General features: G+C 43.9%; 1 long non-coding RNA gene across 1 annotated transcript; it reads right to left on the bottom strand.

Annotated features, from left to right (window-relative positions):
- Positions 1 to 9,438: 9,438 nt before the first annotated feature.
- LOC123179916 (uncharacterized) lies at positions 9,439 to 9,897 on the bottom strand. Its single transcript, XR_006490611.1, has 2 exons — positions 9,854 to 9,897; positions 9,439 to 9,747 (listed from the first exon to the last, which is right to left on the bottom strand). It is a non-coding gene; the product is annotated as an uncharacterized lncRNA (long non-coding RNA).
- Between the last annotated feature and the right edge of the window lie 629 nt (positions 9,898 to 10,526).

Below are 10,526 nucleotides of genomic sequence, written 5' to 3'. Positions count from 1 at the left end.
GGCAAGCACAAGACTCCGCCGCCCGGCGGGAACGCCGGCGCGTCGCGAACCCGCCTGAATCTCGATGAATCTCGAGCGAAGCATCGACCACGGAGGGGAGGGGAGAAATGCAGGCAAGGATTTTGAGCGCGTGAGGGAGCATTACCTTCAACCTCTAGGCGCTCCGGCGAAGACACTCCGGTCCGGCGAGTCCCACCGACTGCTGCGAATGCCGTCGACTCTTCCGCCTCCGCCGTCGCCTTCTCCTCTCGCCTTCTCCTCCAACCGACCGAACTGCGGGGTGGGTTGTGCAAGTAACTGAGGGGACGAGTAAATGGAACCGTGAGGGGAGGGGGGCGAAGTTCGCGACGTGTTTGACGGCAACCACGGTCGGGCGTGGCGTGCGGGCGCAGAGCAGTTCCACTGCACGCCCCCGAGTGGCAACCGCTGACCGTGGGGAGGCAACCGGCGTGTGGGTGAACTATGTCACACACCACACACACGCCTTGTCCTATGTGGCACACAAAATCAGTCAAAACGTGCCAAGATCGTGCAGATACTGCTGGACGACGATGGAGACGTGTGGTTTAGATGGCTAACGCCCACATGTCTGGGCGTTAACATTTCCGTTTAACTAAGGCCAGATCCCATTACGCGTAAAGGTGCAGTCTGGTAATGGCCAGAACAGAACCACAGTTTGGCAAAAAAGAGCAAGAACATCTTTGATTTTCGCCCATGGAAGGAGGATTTATTTTAGGAAATCCAAAAAGCAATTAATTGTTCAAAGAAATAACAAATTAATTCGAAAAGGCATTCCATACAAACTAAAAAACATATGGAAAATTTCCAAGTGCATATTTAAATGGAACAACTAAACAAGAACAACACAAGTTCAATTTTTTTTGCGGGGAGCACACATTCAAATTCACTAGAGCACGTCGTAGATTTGGTAACCTAACCGCCTATACAATATAAAGGTTTGAATTCCAAAAGCAAAATTTAAATATGTTTTACATAAATTTCTGATACAAACTACAAATTTACATAAATACTATTTTTTTCAAATCTAGAGTCCTTATGAAGATACAAGTAGCTTAAATTTTAATTATACTTAAAATAGCTAGATATTAATTTAATGGCTTGATAATATAGAAAATGATTTCAAAAAATTGCGTAACAATGCGATTAACATTATAATGTAGTATGTTCCATGTTGAAACAAATTGAAGTACTGTAGATATGTCCCATAAAAAAAGTATTGTACATAAATATTTTTGGAAGCTAGTATACAAGGTACCTCCACTTGATGTTTCAAACATAAAAAATATAAATTATTACATATGAAGATAGAGATGAAGATATTTTGGTGCACACTAATGTGAAAGGAAGTTGTAGTGAAAACTTGAAGGGAAAGAAATAAAAAAATAGGTTTGTGGAGTGTAAGTTATTTTTTTGGTGGAGTACAAACTTCTTAGCTTGCCTTGAATGTTATTATGCAGAGCCTTAACAATAAATTTGATTCTTTATGCTAAGAAAAGTTCTTTATCTGTCTGGTTGAGTTGTATGCAGTGTCGTGTTCTCCTACAAAAATAGGCCGGGCATGTGATGATTCTTGTTTTGTTTGCAGTCTACGTGTAATCCAGGACCAAGATATGACAACCTTCCATAATGTTCCGTGCAAGATTTCATTCACCCTTTTCTGCTCGAGGTAGATAAGCATCACTTTATCTGATGATGTGTAGGCACGTAATACTCTAAATAAAGCAAAATGGGATATCTTCGTTCAAGCTACCACCATCCATGTGAAGTTAGCAAGGAGTACACCATTAGCTTACTTTGTGTGCAGAACTACACATTATAAGGAGTCGAGCCTGATTGCCTATAAATACACATTAAGGTGAGGACATGACAGTTCAACATCTCACAGTCGCACAGGCGATTTAATCAGTCTCACAGGTTAGTATGTGCATATTTGATCTTCTCTGTTATTATAGTTTTCTGCAGGTTATTTTCTGTGACAATTTCAGTTATTTGTTTTGATCAAAGGAAGCAAGCGTCACAAGGATGAGTTCTGTGGTGAAGAAGCCGGAGGGAGGGAACACCGATAGTGGTGACCATCACAACCAGAAGACGGAGTGGCCAGAGTTGGTAGGGAAGTCGGTGGAGGAGGCCAAGAAGGTGATTTTGCAAGACAAGACAGAGGCACAGATCGTAGTTCTGTCGGTGGGGACAGTTGTGACCATGGAATATCGAATCGACCGTGTCCGCCTCTTTGTTGACAGTCTCGACAAAATTGCGCAGGTCCCCAGGGTCGGCTAGCAAGCTTAAGAGCTAGCCTGCTCCTGGCATATATGTATTGTAGCTTGATAATCTCTTCTTGGATATAGCAAGATTGAGATATATAGATCATATACAATAAGAGTTGATGCATGGTAAGTGAATGGATAATAGAACAAGTCAGAGAGCGCGTAATATGATTATGGTTTGTATGTAAGTGTGCTTGGTGTCATATATCTGTTCACATATGGATACCATATACTCCATCCGTTCTAAATATTAGTCCTTTAGAGATTTCAATAAGGACTACATGGGATGTATATAGGCATATTTTAGAGTGTAGTTTCACTCATTTTGCTTCGTATGTAGTTCCTTATTGGAATCTCTAAAAGGACTTATATTTAGGAACGGAGGGAGTATTTGAGAATGTAGAATTGAAATAGCTTTGTGGAAAACCAGAATGTGGAACTTGAAAAACACGGTTATGAAAGATAACAGTCAAAACCATAAAAGTAGGAGAGCCACCTAGTAAAATGAGAGCTTATGCAAGGGCAAACAAGCAACGATGTTGGTATCCTAGTACTCCGCACCTTTTGCCAGGACCCGCGTCCCCAAAGAGAAAAACAACTACCCAAGAAGTTGGCCTCCACCACCAAGCACATCCATCGACCATGGGTAGGGTGTGAGCTCTTTGGTGACTATTCCATGAAGAAAATGACAACTATGGATGCCACTATCACCGGAAACACCTTGGACTCAAGTATTTCGCTTAGAGAATTGCACATCACCGCCTCAATGAGCCCATGGGAAGGTCTGACCTATCTTACCATTGGTGTGTCCCCTCATATCCAGATGACCATTATCCGACAAAGAAAATCAAACAAACTATTTTGATGATGCTTTCAAGGAGGACAAGACGCCCCACAAGCACCGTCAATGGTGGCGTAGACACTTGTCGACTCATAGTTTTCGCTCAAAGTGCTGCTTCATCTGCCCAATGAACCCCGGGGAGGAGGCCTAACACGAACTTGTGCCATATCTGATATCAGTAACACCTGACGACACATGATTTGTGACAACGGTATCAATTACAACACAATCTCTTATCTAACCGTTGTCAATGTTAGGAGATATATTCCATGTCAATCACGTCTAAACCTGCACCACTCACTATCTCCTATGTTATTATCTTTCGGTCCATGAAGCTTAGACAATATGCATCATACTCTGACATTTCTTGCTTATGGATCCAATCCTTGTGTCAAATATGTTAGAATAATCTGAGGCACATCATCGATCGTTCGAGGACCAAACAATCACACGAGGCATGACACTGAGATCGTTAATGAGGCTCACGAACATGGCTACATCAGGGGCATGACTACCGGCACTCATCCTGTGACACCACCACAATACCACACTCTGGTCGCCCGGGCGCCGGCACACGCCACCAACTCTCCCAACTTTTTTATGCTATTATGTTGGCATAGGTTACATCGTGTGTCTACCCTCTCATTATATAATAGGCTTAGGATACAAGAGTCCTACTAGGACAGTACACCATATCATATCTACAAACTATACGACTCCAAGTCCAAGTGTAACCTACCTTGTACAAAATATTCGATAAAACTCTAACAAACTCTACCCTTGCGAATATTGTTCATCACCTTAGATTCATCCATGCGTCAAACCCCCATGTACATTGGACTTCAGTTAAGCCATGAGCACCGCTGCTACTCCCAAACTCCATGTGGCTCCACCTGCAACTGTAGTTCCCTCTTTCTTCTTCACGGTCAACACTCAAGGACAATTAAGTTACTATTTACTCTAGTTTGCGCTCCAAACTTCCAGAGTATCCATTCAATGCCATCACACACCTTCCATAGTGTCACCTTATTTGACAACACCGTTGTATATTCACGATGGTAGCTTCTTCACTGATCTGTGTCAAAGTGAACAACTCACATATTGGATGTGACATATATGAGTTAGATGAACTCAATATCCTAGCTATCCTTGACCGCCTGTGTAAAACTTCAAAGAATAACCGTCACCCTGTGTCGCCCCAAGTCAAATTCATAGTTGTCTTGCCCTTTTGTGAATGAGCTCTTTTACGGTACCCTGGTACTCCAAAATAGAACAGGGCGTACCAATTAAATCCAACCATCGATTCTAAGGGGTATTATGGACCTTTTGTGTTGCTATAAAATTTTCCCAAAATAAATCTTTTTATTAATAAATCTTCCAGTCTATTTCGTTGACGATGAAAAAAAACATCCTTTGATACAATCACGCGGCTCTCCCCTTGGAACGCCGTCAAGTGATCTTCCTCGTATCCGTCTCAACTGCTGACCTGCCCTTCCTTCAGCGCACCAGTCATCCTCTTCGCAGGTCTAACTATCTTCCTGATGCTCGTCGCCACACCGCCGAAGGTTTCTCCACTTCGCTCGTAGCGCTGCTGATGCATGAGGCAATTCCACCTCTGTAACATCGTTCTTGTGCATTTGATATCTCATCGTCCGTCTCGACCCCTTTCTCCATGTGTGCATATTTTCGACTTCTGAGATTGGTCCTTAATTCGAACAAAAATCCGATATAGATATTGTAGGAGATATGCCCTAGAGGCAGTAATAACATTTATTTTGTATCTCCAAGTTTGTAATGAATGTTTATGATCCATGCTATAACTGCAATGATTCTCGAGTCTACAATATCCACGAGGCTCGGAGGGAACTCATATGCACGTGTGGTATTATAAACGGTAAAATATATTCCTAGTCTTGCCTCTAAGACTAGCTCAAGTATTGCATGATGATCCTGTTTCCTGATCATGGGCATGACTATGCCGGCAATTTTGAGGGCACAAGTTTGGTAGAACGCTTGTGTTGAATCAACCCGGATTGATGTTGTGCTATGGGATACCTTCGTCACAAGTTTATGGTTAATATCATTGAGATAGTTAATGTTTGCATAATTCCTTAGACCATGAGAGTATCAAGTTCCTTCGTGCTTGCTTCGTGAACTTTGGGGTTTGTTAAACGTCATCCGTAACTGGGTGGCTATTACGGCAGCTTTCGGGTTCACGGAAAAGTATAGGAAGTAACAAGATAGCTCAAGATTGGGATTTGCTCCTCCGACGATGGAGAGATATACTCGGGCCCTCTCGGTGTAACGGTATCCATCATCGTCTGGCCAGACACATTGTGATTTGATCACTGGGATGCCGGAACACGGAAACGAGAAAAGAGAACAAAACCGGTAACGAGGTAACTTGCATGGTGGACAAATTGTTCATCCATGGGCATGCAATAAATCTCACCTCGGGTGTTTGTGACATATCGCGAAGCAACAGGAATAGCTCACTGCAACTAGAGGTTCACTCGAATATTCATTCGTGTGGGTATAGGGGTCAATATGGGTGTCCACGGCTCCGATGTTGATCATTGATCGGAAGGGGTTCCAGGTCATGTCTATACTTCACCGAACCTATAGGGTCACACGCTTAAGGGTCATCTATCTGTTGAATACTAGACAGGGAGTCTGAGAGAAAATCACCGAAAAAGTTTCGAACACCGAAAAGTTTCGGACAGCGGAATCGTACCGCAGAGAGAGGTCATCAGATAAGTTTCGATGATACCGAAAAGTTGTTTCGGGATACACCATTAAGTCAAATTGGTTTCGGCACATGCCTGATAATTCTTGGAGGATGCCAGAATCATTCTGGAAGCTTTTTGCAATTTTCTGAGATAAAAACCGGAAATGTTCCGGAGCTGCCGGAGCCACTTCAGATGCGTTTCGCAGATGAAAATCACTAAAACCGGAATTGTTTCGGAACGCGTTGAAAAACATTTTAGTGGGTACTGGAAATGTTCTTAGCCCACATAAATATTTTCAGTTCGATCAGACGCTCCCATTTTTTGGGCCCCTCATGGGGGTGTGGCCGGCCACATGGGGTATCCCCCCTTGGGGACCCTTTTGTTCATTGGTTTCACTTCTAGGTCCTTGTGGAAGGACTTCATTCATGTGCATTTTGGGTTTTTGTGTGAAACTACCCTACCCCTTGGGATTTCCTATAAATAGAGGTGGAGGGGCAGCCCTCCACACTCATCCCTTGCTCTCATACACATGCCATGCATTATCTGGCTTCTTCTCTCCCTCCCACGAAAAGAGTTTCGTAGAGCCGTAAGGCTGTCTGGGTTCCGGCAGGAACTAGTTCTGGACGGCGAAGCCCTGCCGGATAGCTGACACCGTATGTGTGCAACCCCGTAGAGAGATTGTAGTTTCGATCTTTTGCCCGAGGGGCTGTTCGAGTGTCCTCCCGAAGGGCTGTCCGAGTCTCCGTCCGAGTTTCGAGGGTCCTCCCGAAGGGCTGTCCGCGACATTGTCCGGGGGACTGTCCGACCGCCTCCCGAAGGGCTGTCCGGAGAGGGAGTACATCCTCGCGGTTGGGAGGTTGTAAATCCTAGCTGCGGGGATCTGCACCGACGATCTACACCGACTCTTCTTCCGCTGCGCTTCGAGTCGGTACGGATCAGATCAAACCTTGTATGCAGTCTCCATAGTGGTCCTGGGCGTGCTCGCTATACCGAAAATTTTCGTTTTCTGTCGCGTTCCCCTACAGATACTTGAGTGTTAGTAAGAACTTCGTAGATTGAAAACAACGAACTTGCAAAAAACAACAGAACGCCAGCAGATGCATGTAGTTCTTGTGCATTGAATCCATACGAGCAGCCGCTCAAGCACGTAGAAACAATATCCAGTCAAATCTTTTATTCCTATTCGCACAAAATAAACGGTGTATTCCTAAAAGAAATCAGATCCTTCAAGGTAACTGTTCTTTTTTTTTTAGGATCTTCAAGGTAACTGTTCGATCTAAATATTAGGCGCACGTTATTTGTCATCTTCTGTTACGTTTTCTGTTTTTACGTATCTGCTGTCACGTTTTTACCCTTGAACTGGGGGTACTCCTTAACACTTGGTACTAGTACTCCCTAACACTCTGCGCTGGAGTACCAATAAGCAACATCCGTCGGATTAAAGAAAACGGACGGTCTGTGTTGATTTAAGGGTACTGTAAAAGAGCTCTTTCTGAATAGTCTCTTACATGTCCCACCACTATAGCACTCCGCTTCTTTCTGTACTTATCATCCACACTTTGCCATGTGTACTGCCATATCTACTTTCATTTTCTCCTCAACCTCATCTGAGTGGCATCCCTCGCTCAGGTATCCCTCACTCGGGCATGCCCTGCCATATCCCAGTGGGACTTTTGCGTCCCTGGGTGGAAGGGGACAAGGATCTCTTTCCTAGCGCCGGCGGCACACCCTTTGACTCTGGATGCCCCGTTCCCCTTTATGATGATGAGGACTCGGAGTAGTTCTGCACCGTAGTTTTTTTATCTAGTTGCACCGTAGTTTTATCTAGTTGCACCGTAGTTCGGTTTTATCTATGCTATGAACTTGTTTATCTATTATGCTATGAACTATGTAAAAAATATCTTTGTATCGTTTTTTATATCTATGCTATGAATTTATTTTGTGTTCAAAATGCAACAAATATGGACATGTGCGGAGCTACAGGAGCTGCGCGCGCGCTGTATTTTAGCGCGGCTGCTGGAGCCAGCGCTGCGCGCCGCGCCAAACCTGACGATGGGCGCGCCGCAAACTATTTTTTAGCGCGCCACGTGTTCCGCGGCTGTTGGAGATGCTCTACTAGAAGGTACCATGGGTGGAAAATGAAGCTGCTACCTACTCGTAATCTCTCTACTATATTACATCACTCGACCAATGTGTTATGCAAATCAAGTCTCACGCACAGCGCAACTTTTGCTAGCCGGTCAATCATCGAATATCATCGGCCGTACGTCCATCAGCTCGGAGAAGACCGTCCATCAATCGGTGAGTAGCAACTAGATGTGCCTCAACTGATCTTCTTGTTTAGTTTGTTGCTGAAATACCTCACTCCGCCTCAATTAAGCTATCTCTGATTGATCGATCGATCTCAAATTATCAACCAGTGCTACGAAGATGAGTTCCTCCGACGACCTCGCCGGTGGAAAGAAGACTTCGTCGCCGGAGGTGGTGGGGCTGACCATCAAGGAGGCCAAGGAGATCATCCTGAAGGACAAGCCCGACGCCGACATTGTCATGGTGCCGGTCGGCTCCGCCGTGACCGAGGACTTGAGGCCCAACCGTGTCCGCATCTTCGTGGGCACCGTCGCCGAGACCCCCCACGTTGGATAGGTGGATAGCTCTTGCTGGCTTGCTGTGGCCTGCATACATACATGCTGGCTCACGAATAAATGAATATGGAGAAATAAAGAAGTATGCAAGTCATGTGTGCTTAATCGGTCCTTAAAGTGTGCTTAATCGGTGTTGTGGCAATTTTTATTTTATTTTAACTCGTTTTGCCAATTTGTATCGAACTATGTATTTGATGGCTACTTCGTATAATAATATGGATGCATGCATCATTTTAATGCAGAAACCGGGGGTAATCCTTCTTTTTAAAAAATCGTGTGCTTGATCGGTCAGTTATGTATGTACATGTATGCCAAACTGTGAAGTTCCAGCCAGAGTAGATTAAGACAAGCCTAATTAAATTTGTGCATATCTCAATGCCATGCATGTAATTTCCGAGCAATCCCAAGTTCACAGCTCAATTTTAATCACCAAATTCTGGACAGAAATACCTTTCCTCTAAAAAGTTTAATCACTAATTCACTACCAAGAAAATATCCAAAAAAAGAGAGATGTGTACCTAAGGAAACGACCGAGCACCTAATGATGGTCTTGCGCGTGAGGTCTGGTCTCACATCCTGAGATGGATCTTCCTGCCGAACCAGACGTCCTCACCTGGTGGTCTGATCTTCAGCAGGGCATCCCTCCCAAGCTGAGAAAAGGTGTCAACTGGTTGATCCTCTGCTCGCTATGATGCATGTGCTTGAGAGAAGCACAAGGGTGTTCAACAACACCTCTCTGCTTCATACATCAGTAGTCGATAAAATTCACCAGCATTGCCTTGAGTCAAGGAAGATGGAGAAAGATAGTCTTAAGCGAGTAGTTACTTAGTGTTGCGATGACGGAATGGGAAGTTTGGGCTGCCGTTTATGTGGTGCTTATTTGTATATAATTCTTACTTCCTATCTAAATTTTTTTTGACAAAAGGAACATATTAATATCACGAAGATACCAATTACACCCGGCCTCTATACCAACAAGATGTTCAAAGGCATCAAGAATACACACAGCCAAAAAGGAAAATAGAAGGAACAGAAAAAAAGACCCTGCCACGGTGATGTATCACTAGCATCAGTAGCACTCTACCAACCACCGAAGACAACACCCGAAATACAAATGAGGTTCTCCAAAAGCAACGCCCCCAAGAAGGAAACAATGCATAAGCGTTGTCGTTGCTCGATCGAAAATCTTGGATCTTCACCCTGGAGAAAGTCCGAGTTCACCTAAAAACAATGCCTTCAATAAGACCCTGGAGAAAGTCAAGTATGAGGATGATGCATACAGAGAAACTTATTGACAGAAAGCATATGGAAATGGAAATATGGAATATGGAATATATACCCAACACTACTAACCAGCTAAATGGACCTCGAGCTTACTCTGAACTTGACTGATATGAGTATTTGCATAACACTTGCCCTATTTATAGGGAAGATTTATCACGACAGAAGATGAGATAGATGCTCTCACATGCATGAGACAAGCAGGAGAGAAGATAAGATGCTCTCACACATGCACGCGTGGAGCACGAGAAATTGTTTGCTTGTGCTAACTAGCCGCATATGCAGAGAAGATAATGTCGCACATGCATGCATGCAGCGTGCGTGGTACACGAGGTGGCTCCTAAATTGGCCACACTTGATTTCGTAGTGGACAACACGTTGGGCTGCTAAAGAAGACAACAACGTACCACGTGATTCAAGGGTGGATGAACGTGTTGCTCGGCTACTTGGATACTCCCTCGTCAAGGTTTATTAGCCCTACTAGTATTTTGTATCAAATGTTGCTCATTTATATAACTCAGTCACATCGTATTATTTATATAATACAAAAATTACAGAATTGTATTTGCATTCAAAAGAGAATTCACACAATATAGTTTTGTCACATATAGTTTATATTTTATTAGTTCATTTTATGGTCAAAGTTTGACAATAATTGCAATGGGGCATAAGAAAACCGGACAAGGGAGTAACTCAAAACGCAGATAAGCGGGGATGACTACCATAAAAGCAGCTCCTAAGTTGC

The sequence above is a fragment of the Triticum aestivum genome, chromosome 1D (genome assembly GCF_018294505.1).
Source record: "Triticum aestivum cultivar Chinese Spring chromosome 1D, IWGSC CS RefSeq v2.1, whole genome shotgun sequence".
Taxonomy (NCBI): domain Eukaryota; kingdom Viridiplantae; phylum Streptophyta; class Magnoliopsida; order Poales; family Poaceae; genus Triticum; species Triticum aestivum.
The sequence above is the reverse complement of the archived record's forward strand: the minus strand, read 5'-3'. Positions and strand labels throughout refer to the sequence as shown.